Raw genomic sequence first — 17112 nt, forward strand, 5'->3', positions numbered from 1 at the left:
GATTCTGTTAATAGAGGAAATGAGTTTTGAAAGAAAGATATGGGTATTTGGTTTGTTGTTGTTGTTGTTGCTTGCAATGGAGAGTGAACCTACGGTCATTCTACCTCTGAGCTACACCTCTAACCCTTTTATTTATTTATTTATTTTGGAACAGAGTCTCACTGATTTTCTAAAGGCTTCACTAAATTGCTGATGTTAGCCTCAAACCTGCTATTCTCCTGTCTCAGCCTTTCGGTTACTTGGATGAAAGACATGTGCACCAGGCCCAGCTGGGGTCTATGGTCTTTAACATGTTAAATTTAATATTCCTGTTAGAAAATATAGATCTTGCCGGGCGTGGTGGCTCACGCTTGTAATCCCCGCGCTTGGGAGGCAGAGACAGGAGTATTGCGCAGGTTCAAAGCCAGCCGCGCGCACTGGCTTAGGAGACCCTGTTTCCAAATAAAAATGTAAAAATAGGTCTGGGAGTGTAGCCCGGAGGTAGAAGGGCTTCCAGGAACCCCAGTACCACAAAAAAAAAAGAAAAAAGAAGAAAATATAGATCTTCTGGAGAAATGATTTTATGGGCATAAATCACCTAAGATCACTAAAATAAAAAAGTGAATAGAAAGAGAAGTGGTTCAAAAGCTGAGGTCCGCAGCACTCCTTCATTAAGTTGTTGAGTCAAAAAAGAGAAACTAGCAAACAAAACTGAGAAAAGAGCAACCAGTGATGTAGGTGAGAAACCAGGAGGTACATTCTACAGGCCAAGGCAAGAAAGTGTTTCAAGGAAGAATGTGAGTAGCTAAGCCAAACAAACGTAGCTCAAAGACCAAAAAGTGTTTGATGGCAAGATGAACCATGACTCTGCCTAATCATTTACAAGCCCAGGGCCACAGTTTAACTGGGTGTGTGTGTGGGGAGGGGGTGTATGATTGTGAAATAATTTTTTTTGTGGTACTGGTGATGGAACCCAAGGGTCTTCTACCTTCAAACTACACTTCCAGACTTACTTTATATTTTACTTGGAAACAGGGTCTCACTAAGTTTCTGAGAACCTCACTAAGCTGCTGAGGCTGGTTTTGAACCTGCGATCCTCCTGTCTCAGCCTCTCAAGTACTGTGATTACAGGCATGCACCACCACACCTGGATTGAAATAACTACTGACTCACGGGAAGCTACGAAAACAATATGGAGAGATCCTATGTACCCTTCACACAATTTCCACCAATGGTGACATTACATATTTTTAATTATGATACACCTAAACATTTACAACATCAGGTGCCTTGAAACAAGAGTAAAGTCAGTGAAACAGAAGTATGACAAAGAAGTAGGAAGTAGAGCCAATGGTCTTCATAGACTTGGTCCTCGCCTTCATCAGCATCCAAAGCATAGACTGAATCACATGAACAGACTTTTGACCAGACACATTGAGAATACAAGGTTCCTTGGCTTTGGCATGCTAGCAGGTTATGATGTGGTCTAAGGACAAAAATTAAGGCTCGCTAATATTATACTGCTTTTATTAATGTATCTGGTAAAATTATAAGGCTCTTAAATGATCTTAATAGCAAGTTGCAAGTTCCTCTTTGTGCAAAAGATCCCCTAGCCAAACAACTTTCCTTATCAAAAGAACCAGACAGTTTTTTCTTATCCCTTAATACTGGGTTTTAGTTCCTGGCAAAACCAAGAAATTTTTCAAATAAATCACATCCTCATGTGAGAACCAGGGTATATGATGGCCTGGATTTTACAAAGCCTACCTCTCACAGCTTCTGATTGTCCCCTCTGTCCCTGAGGGCAAATCTGTGTGGACTTACAGCATCATCTTATTATATGCCTTGATATTTTGTGAGTCAGAAACTCAGACAATTTTTGGCCGGATACGTATTGATCTGTGTTCACTAAAGTAACAGAACTCACAGAACATGTATCTGGCAAAATGGAATTTATTAAATCAGCTTGCTGTCCAAAGCAGTGTAGTTAGATTTCTGACTACACAGGGAGAGATAAAGGAACCTGCAGCTGGTCGAGAAGTCCAAGAGCTGGAGTCTCAGAATCAGAGAAACAACTACTTCAGTCCCAGTCCAAGATGGAAATGACAGAACCCTCTCCAAATAAATGATGGTGAAGAACCAGTTCGAAGAGCTATAAAGACTGAAGAGCAAACACACTTTCTTCAGGAAGAACCATGCATGCCTTCACATGGCTTTCTTTTTCTCTTATCCAGGTCCTACCCTATCAGAACTGTGCTGTCCACATTCACAGCAGGACTTCCCCTTCAATCTGCCTTACATAAACCAGTCATTGCATCAGCATACCCAAAGTCATATAATCCTTGGTGTTTCACAATCCAGTCAAGTTGACAATTCAGACTAACCAAGAGTGAAACTTCCACCTGATGTCAACAAAGGTTACATAGTGGCATTTGACCAGCCGATAGGCTTGTCTGGAGGGCCCTAGAAGGCCTTACTTGAATGTCTTGAACTTGATGGAGAAATCTCAGAGGCAGGACTCATCTGAAGTTGTCAGTAGAGTGCTTGATGTGCTCAGGGTATTAGACTTCTTTCATGTCAGCACAGTGCTTCAAGAAGTATTCCCATTAGTAAGATGAAGCTGCGTGGCTTTTATGATTTAGTCTTGGAAACCCACATGTCACCTCATCACACTCTATTAATTAAGCAATCACAAGCTTATGCATTTCAAGGAAAGGGGACATAGATCCAATCTCTTAATAGGAAGTATAGCACAGGTAACAGGGTTTAAAAGCACTGCAGATATACCCCTACTCTAGAAATGTATAAACTAGGGCTTACAGAAGAAATCACTAGTGGTTTAGTCCGTTTGGCCTGCTATAACAAAAATACTATAGATTGGATAGATTAAACAAAACACTTATGTCACATAATTCTAGATGCCTGTAAATCAAAGATTAAGGTGCCCATAGATCGAATTTCCAGTGAGGGCCTGCTTCCTGGCTTTTAGACAGTTGCCTTTTCTCTGTGTCTTCATAAAGAAAGAAAGAGACAAAACACTCTCCTTTTTTTATAGAACATTGGTGCAATACATGAGGCCTCTACTTTATGAATGACCTAATTACTTAATTATCTTCCAAAGGTCACACCTCCAGATATGATCACTTTTGGACTATACTGCACCTAGGACTTCACTATATGAATTGGATGGGGACACATTCAGTATGTAACAAACAACTTGTCCCATGTCAGACAGCAGGGCAGCTATACTGCCTGGGGAGGATGTTAGCCAACTACACTCCCAAGCACAGACTCTTAAGGCACCTGTGTTACTTGTCAAGACACTATTTGTGAAAATATTTTAATGCTTTACAGAGAACTCACAGCATGTAAAGTATGTGAGGAGAGAGTTTCTGTGGACAGCTATTCTCACAAGTCTCAGCAAATACTTTATAGTAGTGGAGATATTTATCACTTTGCCAGCCCTAGCATATGGTTAAAGGAGTGATTGAGATTATCTGGAAAGATGTGTCTTAGTTGTGTCACATCACCAAAGATTATGAGGCATACTAAAAGAAGACTAATTGAGAGGCAATATGGCTAATGCAGTAGCTGTTGAAAATTTGCTTTGAATTTGCATATATGTGCCTTGAAAAACAAGCTTCTATTGTCTGGCTTTTCCTGAAACTGTTTAATTAATATGTCGAATATGTTCATCTAATGAATGCCCCTAAGGCCAAAGTGTGAGGGGGGGTTGTGCGTGTGAGCACTCTGGCAATAGGTGAGAGTAGGGACTTTTAGACGGTATTAACATATTAGTATGCTTAGTACAAAAATGGCCCTATCTTTGTATAAGGAAGACTTCCGTCTGGAAGTGACCTAGAAGCAGAGTAGCAACATAGCAGTGCCCACCCCCCGAAAAAGAACAATAATACAGAAGAAGGTGGCACTGGGATTTAAATTCAGAAGTCTGTTGAAGAATTCAAGGCACAGTAACAAGCCAACATGGTGTGGTAATAAGGCAGCAGAGCACTTTGCAGGCCAAGGCTGGCATCTTAGACACTTTACATCTGATTGATATTTGAAGAAATTACCAAATGCACTGGAGTCCCAGTTTCCTTGTATTCAAAGTGGAGAGGATAATAGCACAATAAAGCATTGTTGCAAAAATTATAGACTCTGTGCAGAAAGTGCCTAAGAATGGGCCTGGCATTTTCTAGGTCATTACAAAATGCTGTTTGATGATGATGATTATTTCTGTAATTATCAGTATCCTTGGATCAACTGTAAGTTTCATGAGTGGACAAAATCTGTACATCAAATTTTATTTAACGGCATGTATTAATACCCCATAACTATTTTGGTAAGTAATTAATGACTGAGGCAGATGTGGGCAACAGCAAATAATAATAGGGTTCCTGAAGGCTATGGTGGATAAGAACATGGGATTTGGAAAAAGATCTGGCTTTGAATATCAGCTGTGCCTCTCAGTGGCTGCGAAATTCCATGCAGATCATAATGCTATGGTCTAATGGGTTGTTGTGGTTGCCTGTAAAGGACCCTGCACCGTGCATGGCCAGACCACACACTCCAGCATTGACTATTGCTGTGGGTACAGTTGATAATGGAACCCAATGGACCCTTCCCCATTTTTTGGATTTGTTTAATGATTGTGAGTTCTGTCCATTTATGTATACACAAAATTAGAACAAGAACTTGGGAAGCTGTTAGTTTTCAAGTGGCTTCCTAGACCTACAAATCTACACCATTTTTTTCTGCTTTAAATATCATGTCTTTAGGTAAGTGCTAATTCTCTAAATTGTTCTAAAGACACAACTACTGTTTCTTTAACTTTGTGAAAATGAATAGCACCTCAGCAGACTGAGTATAAAGCTTGGCACTACAATTACTAAAGCATGCTATTTTAATCCAAAATAAAGTGATTCACACTTTATTTTGCTTCTCCCAGCAGTTGACATGCATGCTTATCTGATTTAATTTTATTTTTTGTTCTCCCTAATGGCTTGTCTCAATTAATTATACACTAAGCACATTTTCCCCCAAACTAGAGACCAGCTGTAGCATTTCAGTGTTTTTATCACAAAATGTCAAATTCACTATTGATTCTGTAATTCAAAGAAATGGCTGCACAGTCCTCTGAGTTCTGTAATGAAATGTGTTTGTTATGTTCCTCAATACACCGAAACTTAACTTTTCCATTATCTTTCTTTCTAAATTGCAAAAGCAATAGTGCCCTATTCTGAGAGGATTGCTAAAGCGAGGGGAGGCATTCTCTCAGAACACCTTTGTATTTCTCAAGTGCTCTCAATAGATTCTAAGAGTTTCATTCAAATGTTAAGTCCAATTCAGTGTACGTCCAATCTTTTCTTTCTTTAATAAATAAAAAATGTTGTCATCTTTTTCTTTTCTTTTTTTGGTACTAAAGATAGAATCCAGAGGCATTCTACCTCCATTCTACACCCCAGCCCTATTTTATTTTTTTATTTTGAAACAGTGAGGTCTCACAAAATTGCTGAGGCTGGCCGGCCTTGGACTTCCCATTCTCTTGTCTCAGACTCACAAGTAATGGGATTACAGGCATGCACCACCAAAGCCAGATAAATGTTGCTGTCTTAAGGAAATGGTGTAGAGAATCTTTCAGAAGTTAATTTTTGAGAGTAAGTAACTGAACAAGTTATTTATAAAAAAAAATATAAGAAGCCATCAAACACAAAAATCTTTTACCTTAAATGCCAAATAAATAATAACAAATTAAGCATCTACCTTTACTTTCTGTTAAAATAATTAATTGGAAGGCCATTAGACTCACCCAAATTACTGAAAATGATCTTAATCAGTCAGAAACCACCAACTAGCCTTTCTACTGGAATGATCTAAAAAAGGCCAATGATCCACTTTACCCAATCAAATATTTTCTGTGTCTTGGTTCAAGTTTGCCCTTTAAAAGCCTACCCTTCATGTTCCCAATTCATAAATTACTGTTTGCTCAAATGAACTCTTTAGTATTTTAATATTTTAATGTGATTCATTTTGTGTTTCAACACTACATAAAGAGCATGTTCTAGGTGAATTATATTTAATGCTATATTTAGATCATGATATATTTATATATTTATATTTATTAATATAAATATATTTAAATATAAATATAAATATTAAAATATAAATATAAATATTTATATTAAAATATAAATATATTTATATTAACTCACAAACATCCTATATTTAGATACTGCTGGGATTCAAGTAAGATAAACTTAGAGCCCATCTTATAGTTTTAAACTCCATAATCAGAAAAAAATCAAATAAAGCATCAGGGAACACTAAATTTCTTTTTATCAGTGCATTGTAAACATACATCTTGATGGAGTTCAAGGTGATAGAGGCATACATGCACACAGCACGGGTCGAGTCCTCCCTCAGGCCCCACCCTATTCCCTCCTCCTCCCCTCCTATCCATGCTCAGCACAGTGATGGACTTTGATAAAGTTTGTGTATGTACATCAAGTCCATTGAGGTATTTCCCTCTCTGCCCTCCCACCTCCATCCGGTCACCTTCACTCATTTAAAATTTCTCCTCCTTTTTCTGAAGTCTCTCCTATGTATCAGATTGATCAAAGATATTGCTTATGCTATTGCTTGATGATTAAAAAGTGATACAGAAGTATAAATTGGTTCGAGTTTTAATCAATTTGACTCACTAATTACACTTCTACAAATCTATTACTAAAGAAAATTTTAAGAAATGAAAAGGAATTCTGTGGTGGCTCTGAAGAACTTGGAGTCCGACTACTTGGGTAGGATCTTAGCTCTACCAATTGCCAGGTGTGTGGTCTTGGGCAAATTAACTAGCTTCTTTTTGCCTAAGTTTCTTCAACTATAAAATAAGTACCACAGTAGTACCCATCTTAAAGTCCTGCTGGAAACATTCAGATACTTAATAATTGTAAAGTGACTAAAAATAGGGCTGACAAATATAGTTTGCAATTATAAATGAACCAAGGCATTACATAGTATTGTTTATTATAAAGAAATTGAACATTTAAATACCCTAAAATTTTAAAATAGTTAATCCTTTACCATGTGCAATAGGACAGTTTATAGCAATTTAAAAATATTTCCAAATATTTATTGATAAAATTATAAAAATGTATGAAATAGTATTGCATGAAAAAAGAAAATAAAATTTTATATAAAATTTCAGTTATGTACACATATATGTGTGTTTATATGCATAAAATTATTTGGAAGAAAATGCACCAAAATTTTTAAATAGTGAAATTCTTACAGTAGAGGACTATGGATACATGCCCATTTCCCCCCAACTGCCACCACCACCATATTGTAAAACTAATGCATATGATACTGTAAAACTAATGAATATGATCAAAAGCTCATTTTCCACCTGAAAAGTATAAGTTAAACTTCCCAAACTCTGAGCTAAACCTTCTGAGACCGGTCAGCATACACAGCATCACACCACCACCTTTGTAGGATAGCATGAAGGCCTTTTTTTTTTTTTTTTTTATTCTCTGAAGGGACAAAAACTAAAAACAAAAACACACAAACGGACCAAAAAACAAAACAAACAAAAAACAGGCCAGTAAGAAGCAGGCCAATCAGACACCTTAGACAGAGCCAACTGAGGTTCTCCTGTTCTAAGTTATAATTTAGGCATCAACTCTTGGAGAAAGAGAAAAAGGAGAACCCGTCTCCTCATGTGGCTTGGAAAGCCATTTCTATCTGCACAATTCTAAGGAGAAATAAAGCAATGTTATGATGAAAATGGGCAATGCCTCAGTAAGAAAAATAGGCAATGTATTAGTGAAGCTTGAATTTAGTTTTAAAAATATTTATGGCTTACAGATTTACTAGCACAAGTCGGAAGGACAAACGGCAGTGAAGGGCAGTATCACTCATTAAATATTCAGCTTATACCTCAGACTTCAGGACACATCACGCAATTTTAATGTCTTCTCATAACACGATTAATCACTTAAATTTGACAATATTTCAGCTCTTATCACAAGGATTGTTGTTTTCTGGCAGAAATAGTTATTAAGTTATAATTTTTTTCCTTTTAATCATTTACAGAGATATTTCAATTCCAAGCCAGCCACCTGTGTTTTATAAAATAATTAATGGCATCCTGTAAATATATTTTAAAGTTTTATATAAGGGGGGAAACATAAATTTTGAAAGGTGTATAAACCTGCACAGTATAACTAGGTTGTCACAGAAAAAAAAATTATTGGCAACATAGGCAGGAAATCCATTTTGCAATCAACGTGGGTCTTATCAAGGTTTTGTTTGCCATACAAACACTGAGATGGTAGAAATCTAAGAGGTGACTGGGGCTATTTACTAAGCAATCATCCAGTGTTCTGTGTGGCATCAGCTAGAGTTCATAGATGAGGAACTCCAACAACTCAACACACATGCCTGTTTTATCTACAGATGATGAAAAAGGAAATTATCGCTTTTGCTTATTTAATGTACCAATCAACCCAACACAAAATAAATAGCGGGGCAATTGGTTTCTGTTTGTCTTTAGGACATTTTTAAGAGCAGAAGAGAAAGAGCACTGTTGGAAAAACAAACTGCTGATTTTTTTTTTCTGCTCTTGCACCACTATCCACACAGGTGACTTCTGTGACTCTAAAAGGTGTTCGGATTCCTCCCTACCAGAAAGCAAGTACTTAATTCTGCAGGTAAACCACATGGGCATCCTCTAATCCATTCAGTTCTGACACTGTCTGCCTGGAGGCACTGTTACATCCCACAGTTTGGGGCTTCATTCTCAAGCATCCCCACTGCCTGACTTTAGAGGTCAGTTGGAAGTCACCTGTGATCTTGACCAACCGACTGTAAATCAGGGCTCCCACAACCTCTTCTGGAATGAGGAATGTCTTCAGACCGACTATTAGACCAATGACTTTTTTATGACTGCAAAGGATAAAGGAAGATTAGAGTTCCTATGATCCACTTCAGGGGGAATAATATCTAGGTTCCCTAGCCGGCCTTGAATACTAAGTTATGAGCCAAGAACCAAGCACAAATACCAAAATATATGAATCATAATATCAGAGCATGAAAATTGATATCCTCTGTCATGTCCATGTAGATGGAAAGAAAATGCTCCTGAAAGAAGCCTTGTTTGGACTGGTGAGCAGATAAAAGAGTGGCAGAGAATGTATCCTCACCTAGAGCAACAACAGAAACTAAAAGGCTGACCAATCAGATAAGCGACTGGAGACAAAGTGGTCCCAAATTAGCCTAATTATTCATCTAGAATTTGTGAACTATAGACCTACCAGATCTGTAGACTAAAAATCTGCTCTTTTAAAAATGTCATTTATAAGTTTTTCTCTTAATAATAACAATGTATTAAGGAGAATAAAAAATTACCTATAATTTCCAATAAAGAGAAAAATTATCATCTGTTTTGTATATTTCCTTCCAGGCTTGTTTCCCTGCACACACCTTTTTATAGACAACATGCTATACGAATGTTCTAGGTAGTTTTCAGGTTTATGTTGAAATTTAGTTAAAATTGAGCATATTCTTTTGATAGTTATGAGCACATAACTAGATTAGACAGGCCTACATTTAAAAATACTTAAATTCTCCATGGGTTAGTTTCTCAATCACAAAATGAAAATAATAATAGTAATAATAGTAATAATAATAATAATATAATATCTACTTTAAAATTTTTTATTGGTGCATTGCATTCATACATCATAATGCAGTAAAAAACTTGTGTAGACATACATGCATCTTATAGCTCAAAATTCAGTGAAGATTCAGTAAAACAATGTACATTCTTTGAGGGGTAAATATTGATGATTGAATCCAGGGACATTCTACCTCTGAACTAGAACCCCAGCCTTATTTTATTTCATGTATTTTATTTTAAAACAGCATCTCACTACATTGATGAGGGCCCTGCTGATTTGCTGAAGCTGGCCTCAAACCTGCAATCCTCTTATCTCTGGCTCCAAAGTACTAAGGTTCCAGGAATGAGCCACCACACCCAGTCCAATATACTTAGTGAACTACATTAAAAAATCACATATTAAATCCATATAATAGTTATTTTTATTTCATATGTATATTACATAAGCAATATGTACAATCTGAGTGCTATTTATGACAAGTTAATCTCTGCAAATCTATATTCTGGTACCTCCAGGCAAGAAAGTTGTCGCCAACATCACACTGACCGAGGATTGCTAACACACATCCTCAGCATTTCCAGGCCCAGTGGTTGGCTAAAGGAGAAACAGCTCAAGTCAGTTGCCACTATTGGAAAGTAGCCTAAAAAAAGTATTACTTAAATACAGATATCAGATAAATTTACAAACATTATTTGCAGTTAGCCTATTAATATGACCTACAGAAAAGCAGTGTTAACATGATGACTGAAGTCCAGGTTTGAATCCCCACTACCAGCTGTATGTCCTCAGGCAAATGTCTAAATTCATTTAGTCTCAGTTTACTCAACTGTAAAATAGTAAGTAAAGCTTAGAAAAATGCCTGGCAGTAGGTAATTTGTAATAAGAGCAACATATGGAACCCTATGGGATTCATAGCCAAAGAAACATTGGTTTAATGATTATGATGTAGAAGAACTAAGGATAAAGAAAGGAGCCAACAGGGAAAATAAAAGGAACTGTAACTTTAAATATAAGAAGCTCCATGAATAGCCTCATCTTACTCCCCAAGACTGTTTGGATAGGCCTAAATTCTTTAAAAACCTTTGAATCTTTAGAGTATTGTGATTTCAAATGATTAAAACCTACATATATTGCTAATCCACACAATGTATTTTGTTTAAATAACTTTGAGGGAAAATATTAATAGAGACTGATGATATGGGTATATTCCAAACATTATCTACTGACTGGATGACATCGGTGAAAAGTTCCTGAAAGAACGCATCATGACCCACCCTGTGCGCCATGATTAAGAGAACTGAGCTCACCACACACTTCTCATTTTCACGATTTCTCATATTACAAAGTCCCTTTAAGAAGAAGGGCCACGACCCCAAAAGTGTGTCTTACTCTTGAGTGCCTCAATTCCTCCCTTTGAGCGTGTATCCTGTTCAATTACTTGCTTTCCTGAGTAAATCTCCTTGCTTTCCTGAATAAACCTTTGTGCTTCTTTTGATATGCCCTTAAATTACATTCTATGGCCTAAGTCAAAAAACCCGGCAGGCTGAGGTAAGGTCCCCTTCTCCCTTCAGATGACCTTCCCCAGACCCCTATCCAGTGACAATTATGTTTAATATCCCAATGAGACTGAGATCTAGGTCTACAAGAATGACTTTCTATATTTCCACTCTACAATTCACAGCTTATACATAATTGCTTCTCTCTCAGTCACAAATTGATGCCTGCAACAATTCCAGATACTCCAGACAGATATATTAATCATCTGAGAAGGAAAGCATGTCTCTTTCCCTGAATATCCTCTGGTTGACAAAGAAAAACTTTTCCAGATTGCTATCAAAATCCTCTTGGCCAAGATTGGGTTTCATGCTGATGTTAAACTAGCCACTGGCCAAGGAAATGAGACCACCGAGAATGACCTAGATTCATCTCTAGACATATGCAAGGATGAAAAATGTGAACAAATTTAGAGAGGGAAGAGACTGCCAAGAAAAAGTAGAGTGGAGGAAAGTGGCCAGATAGAAGAATGCCTGCTAAAGCAACCCATAAAATTTGTCACCAAATTATTATTGAGTAATAGCCACCATGTATTAAGCACATACTGAGTTCTGGGTACTTGTATGAATTGTAATTCTCACAGCAACCCACCCCCGTTTGGTTTTCATCCCCAGACAAAAGTGTACTTGGAAGTGCTCCTGTTTCAAGTCACTGTATAAAATCTAAAGTCTTCTCTACCCTCATTTTTACCTCTCAGTAGGAAGAAATTTAATTAACCTCTCCTTAGGCTTAGCAACATGTTTTGTGTGTTTTCACATCTCCTAACCACTCCTTTTCCAATTCTCCACCTAAATCTTTATTTTCTATGTCATATAAATGTTAGAGTATTCAAGGGATGTTCCTGAATTCTCCCTGTTTTCTATTTCTTTCCCCTGAGTCATCTTTTCCAGAACCCCTGAATCTAAATACCCATGATACTAATGATTTCCAAATATATCTCCAGCCTAGAGCTCTGCCCTGAGCTCCAGCTTGCATATTCTTCTTTGACTTTCCATTTATAAACAACTATTTGATATCTTTGTCTGGATCCAAAATACTGGTTAACATATCCAAATGGAATTGTTGGTTTCTTTGCCCCAACTAGTTCCTTCCCAAGTCTTCCTCCATATGATTGGTTCTTCTCATTGAATCAAACACCTGGAGTTTATTCTATATTTCTCCTTTTCTTACATCTCTCACATGTGATTCATCAGCAAGTTTTGATATTTCTTCCTCCAAAATATGCCCCATATCTATATACCTATTTCCATTTCCATTGCTACTTGGCTAGGCCTGGCCACCAACATCTCTTACTTGGAATAATGCAGTTGCCTCCTGACTATTCTTCCTATTACCATTCTTAGCACCTATCCTATAGGTTTTTTCTACATAGAAAAGTTAGCTTTTTAAAATACAAATCAAACCATGTCAGTGTACCTTCTTAAATAAAGTCTCAATTATTTCCATTGAATTTAGAGAACATTCAAATCCTTATTATGGCCCAAATACTCTATGTGATTGGGTCCCTCCCTTCTCTGGGGCCAGAATTTCTTCTGTTCTTAAAACACTTCAAACTCATTCCTACTTCAGAGCCAATATTTGCTACTCCTTCTGCTTATAATGCTTTTTCCCTCGTATGCTACAAAGCAAGTGACATTTTATCATGCAGGTAACCCTCAGTGTAACATCCCATGTCAGTCTCTCTACTTGAGGGCTGCCCCTATCAACCAAGTCTTTCCTGCCACATTTTCCTATTGTATAATCCTATGTAAAACTGGTTTAAGCCTGTCAAAGCTTGGATTTGGGTAGGTGTGTTTGTGTTGTTTTGTTTTTGTTGCGCTGGGGATCCAACCCCAGGGGATTATACATGAGAGGCAAACACTCTATGAGTTCTGTATAACACTGAGCTACATTTATAGCAAAGAAAATGGTTTATTTATTGTCTCTTTTTTTCCAGCTAGAAAATGAGCTTTATGGGGACAAGAGCATTTGTTCTCCATCTTATTCAACACTATATCCAACGCTATATCTAAGAATAGTACATAGCACAGAGTAGCTGGCTAATCAATATATTTCTGGAGTGAATAAATAATACTGTAGAAGGTCAATATTTCATCCCCAAGGTAAGGGCACTGAAATTTAGAGTCAAGAGCTTAAGGAAATTTTGCCCATGATTACCCAGTTTGTTGCAGGCAAACCCACATTTTAACATTATAAGAGTGGGACTCTAAAGTCATGGTTCTTTCTGCTACACCACTGAGAATTAAACAAATTGTTCATAACTGACATGAATATGCTATTATAAATACTTTATGTTTTCAAATGTGATCAAATTTGGCTATTGTTAAACTGGTAGCAAAAATTAACTATATGAACAGATAAGACATAAGACCTAGAACACTGAGGTTAATGAATTTGCTGACATAAGGATTACAGACTTGTGACTACCTCCAAATGTTACTGCCGAGTACATCGAGAGTCAATGGAATAACACTGTCCATTGAGAATGACAGAAAACATACGGACATTTTACCAAAAAAACCTGCAAAATCACTATGAAATTTAAGTCTTGTTAAACCAGAAGTCTCAGCTTGAATTAAAATTATTAGAATGATCTTTTTTTTCTTGTAAACTGCATTTTGATTTTATAAAGCATACTTGTTTCTTGATGTCTATAAGGCTTCTCTTTATTGCTTATAAAACTGAAAGGCTAGTCACAAAGGTCTAGTCCTTCACATGCACCGAGCACATTTACCACGACTGAGGCAGTGACTGCTCTGGGACCAAAAAGTCTATTGTAATCGCTGGTCCTTTCAGGTTTTAAAAAGAAATGTCAGCTGAATGCCGTGCAAATCTGAGAGTCCGGAAGCTTGTTAACAGCCCATTCAGAGCTGCCTCCAAGATCAGAAGGAAGCTTCGGGAAAGCTAAAATTCAGCAGCAGCTCTGACATGTCAGAAGGAAACTAATTATGTTGGCATGTCCCGCTGGTCAACAGTTCACTGAGTTCTCTTAAATCACCGAAAAAAAAATATATTACTGCAGTCCTTCAGCCAGCTATGGAGAGAACCTCCTGATAGAATTGGCTCTGCCCCTAGTTTCTGATTCCAACGTGAGTTTTATGAAGAAACAAAATGCCTACAACGCTGTGAATCTCTGGCTCAAAACGAAAGGAAGGTCATCCTTTTATTTGTGGCAATACTTCATTCATTGCCCTAGTATTTCTAAATGCTGGACATGGCAGAGTTGAATTTTCTGAACATCCAGTTTTATACCTTCTTTTGGGTGTCACTGGGTTTCAATGCCCATATAAAAAATGTGTTTTCCTGGTATTCCACCTTGTCAAACTGATGTCATCTGTGTTTCGGTTTGCAGAGTTGTAGCTGCAAAACTCAGGAGCTGCCACAGCAGGGGACAACCCCACCCTGTTACCTGTGTCCTGTGGATAAGAGAGCAAATGATACTTCTGAGTGGATCATTTTCCTTCAGTAGTAAAAGTAATCTAGAAGTTGGGCATGATGTTAAAAGTTTATAATCCCAGAAACTCCCAGAGGCTGAGGCAGAAAGATTGCAGGTTCAAGGCCAGCCTAGGTGACCCAGCAAGACTCTCTCAAAACAAAAACAACAAAAAAAGGGCTGAGGATGTTGCACATTAGTAATACACCTTTGGGTTCAATCTCTAGTACTGCAAAAATAAATATAATTCTTGAAATGTAACTGCAAATTCCAAGAGCTGTGTGCCTCTATCTACATAAATGTATATTTATGCCCACAAGTTGTGAGAAATCCCACAAATCTTCCTACCCCATAAGCTTCAAATATTTCTACCTTTTCACCTGTCCTTTTTTTTTTGATCTAGAATTTAGAGTCATTTTCAGGGTACTCAAAACAATGGAAGCACCTCCCCTTTGAAGGACTATGGCTCTATTTTACATATTAGTGGACTTGGGGATCCTCAACAGCTAGGATTTTTCAGACTAAAGATTCAAAAATATGCTGACAATTTGAGTAGTTCTGCATACTGAACATTTGAGCACGACAGTCGCTTCTCATATGTTCAATCTGAACCATGTTTTCTTTCTCACTGTTTATTTTATTTTTGTCATTTAGTTCACTTTGAAAAGAAAGTGTCAGCCTATCCAGATAAATGGCACAGTGCAGTTCCCCTTCCTCTGCTCTCTCTGGGCCCCAGCTTCCTCTTTATTTGCCTTGACATGAATACTTTCATTCTTGCCAAAAGAGACAGTTGAAGTGGAAAAGCTAATTTATTTGTGTGTCACCACCTGAAAGCTAAAAAAAGAACTAAATTACCAAAAGAATACTGTAAGATTAAAAAAGCAGCACTATAAATATTCCTGCACAGATAAAACTTTGAATGCTTATTTTATTACTTATATATTTATTTATTTTTGGTATTTTTTCAGAAAATGGTCCAAGGTCATATCCTATCATAACAGCCCTTGGATTGTTTAATATGTCACCCTTAAACTATAAACATATCTTTACACATTTACAAAGACACACACACACACACACACACACACACACACACACATTCTTCACAGAATAATTTAAAACTAAAAGTCAAGACGATTTGGGTTCTGGTTGATAATGCAAAGAGAAATTGTATGCTTATTAGAATACAGTTATCACCAGGATTTGGGGATAAAGCAAGGGCTATGAATAGAAGGACCAGGCAGAGGCAAGTTATGGTATTTTCTTCTCTTCAAACCACCATCCAATCTCACAAACTCTGTCAACAGCCTTTGGAAGGCTGTACCCAGCATTCACAGCTAGTCTGGCAAATAGGACCTAGAGCCCAGAGCAGGAAAAACATTTGCTTCAGGTCCAGAAAAGGGTGCTTGAGGAAGGAATCTCAGTTCTGGTAGCTATTTTCACACAAAGCTTGGTCTATTCTACATGGACCCAAATCAAGTGTGTGTGTGTGTGTGTGTGTGTGTGTGTGTGTGTGTGTGCGCTTACTGGAGATTGAATTCAGGGGCATTCTATCCCATCCCTATTGCTTTTTTTTTTTAATTTTGAAACAGACTCACTAAATTGCAGAAGGTCTCTTTAAATTGCTGAGGCAAACTATGAACTGTGATGCCCCTATTTCAGCCTCCTAAGTACTGGGATTACAGGCGTGAGCCACCACACCCAGCTCAACTCCCCATTAGCCTATGCGATTACCCCCTCCAATATAAGGAAATGCTCAATGACAATAAAAGCTAGAAAAAAAGTCAAGCAAAGAGAACCAGAGATACTTCACTGTGATAGATAACCTTCCTTCAAGGAAAGGTGGCCCTACCACTTTATGGTAACAGTGAAGCACTCATGTATTTTAATAATTCTCTGAGAGCTTAGTTGATATGACTCTTTTTCTTTTTCTATGAACAGCTTAAGCTCTGAAGTAACAGGGTTTCTAGAGTAAGTGCCAGGCATTCTTAGCTTTATGACTTGACTCTGTCTAACCCTATTTTGTCATCTTTCAGGGGGTATAGTAACAGAATTTACTTCACACATTTATTGCAAGGATTAAATAAGATAAACTTAGAGGTCTGACACATAATAAGCCCTTATTAGATGTTAGCTATCATAACTATCATCATCAATATTATTTTATCTGCTATAATGAAGAAAATATCATTTTCTTTTGTAAAGGTCAAAAGTATCATACACACCAGAGGACTTTGGACTATCTCACTCTCTTCTTTATCTTTGACCTCTTTCTTTCTTTACTGCATCATTTTCTAGCTGCATTTAATCATGTTTTACCATTTTCCTTCTTTTACAAAGGCCTCTCTGACTTCACATCTTCTTTTAGTTAACTTCTTTTACCCCTTGTTTGAAAAAATGCTTGAAATTGTTGTCTTACAAAGAGTCTTCCAACTTTCATTTTCATTTCAACCCACCCCCATTATA

This window comes from Muscardinus avellanarius (assembly GCF_963383645.1).
Source record: "Muscardinus avellanarius genome assembly, chromosome: 6".
NCBI lineage: Eukaryota > Metazoa > Chordata > Mammalia > Rodentia > Gliridae > Muscardinus > Muscardinus avellanarius.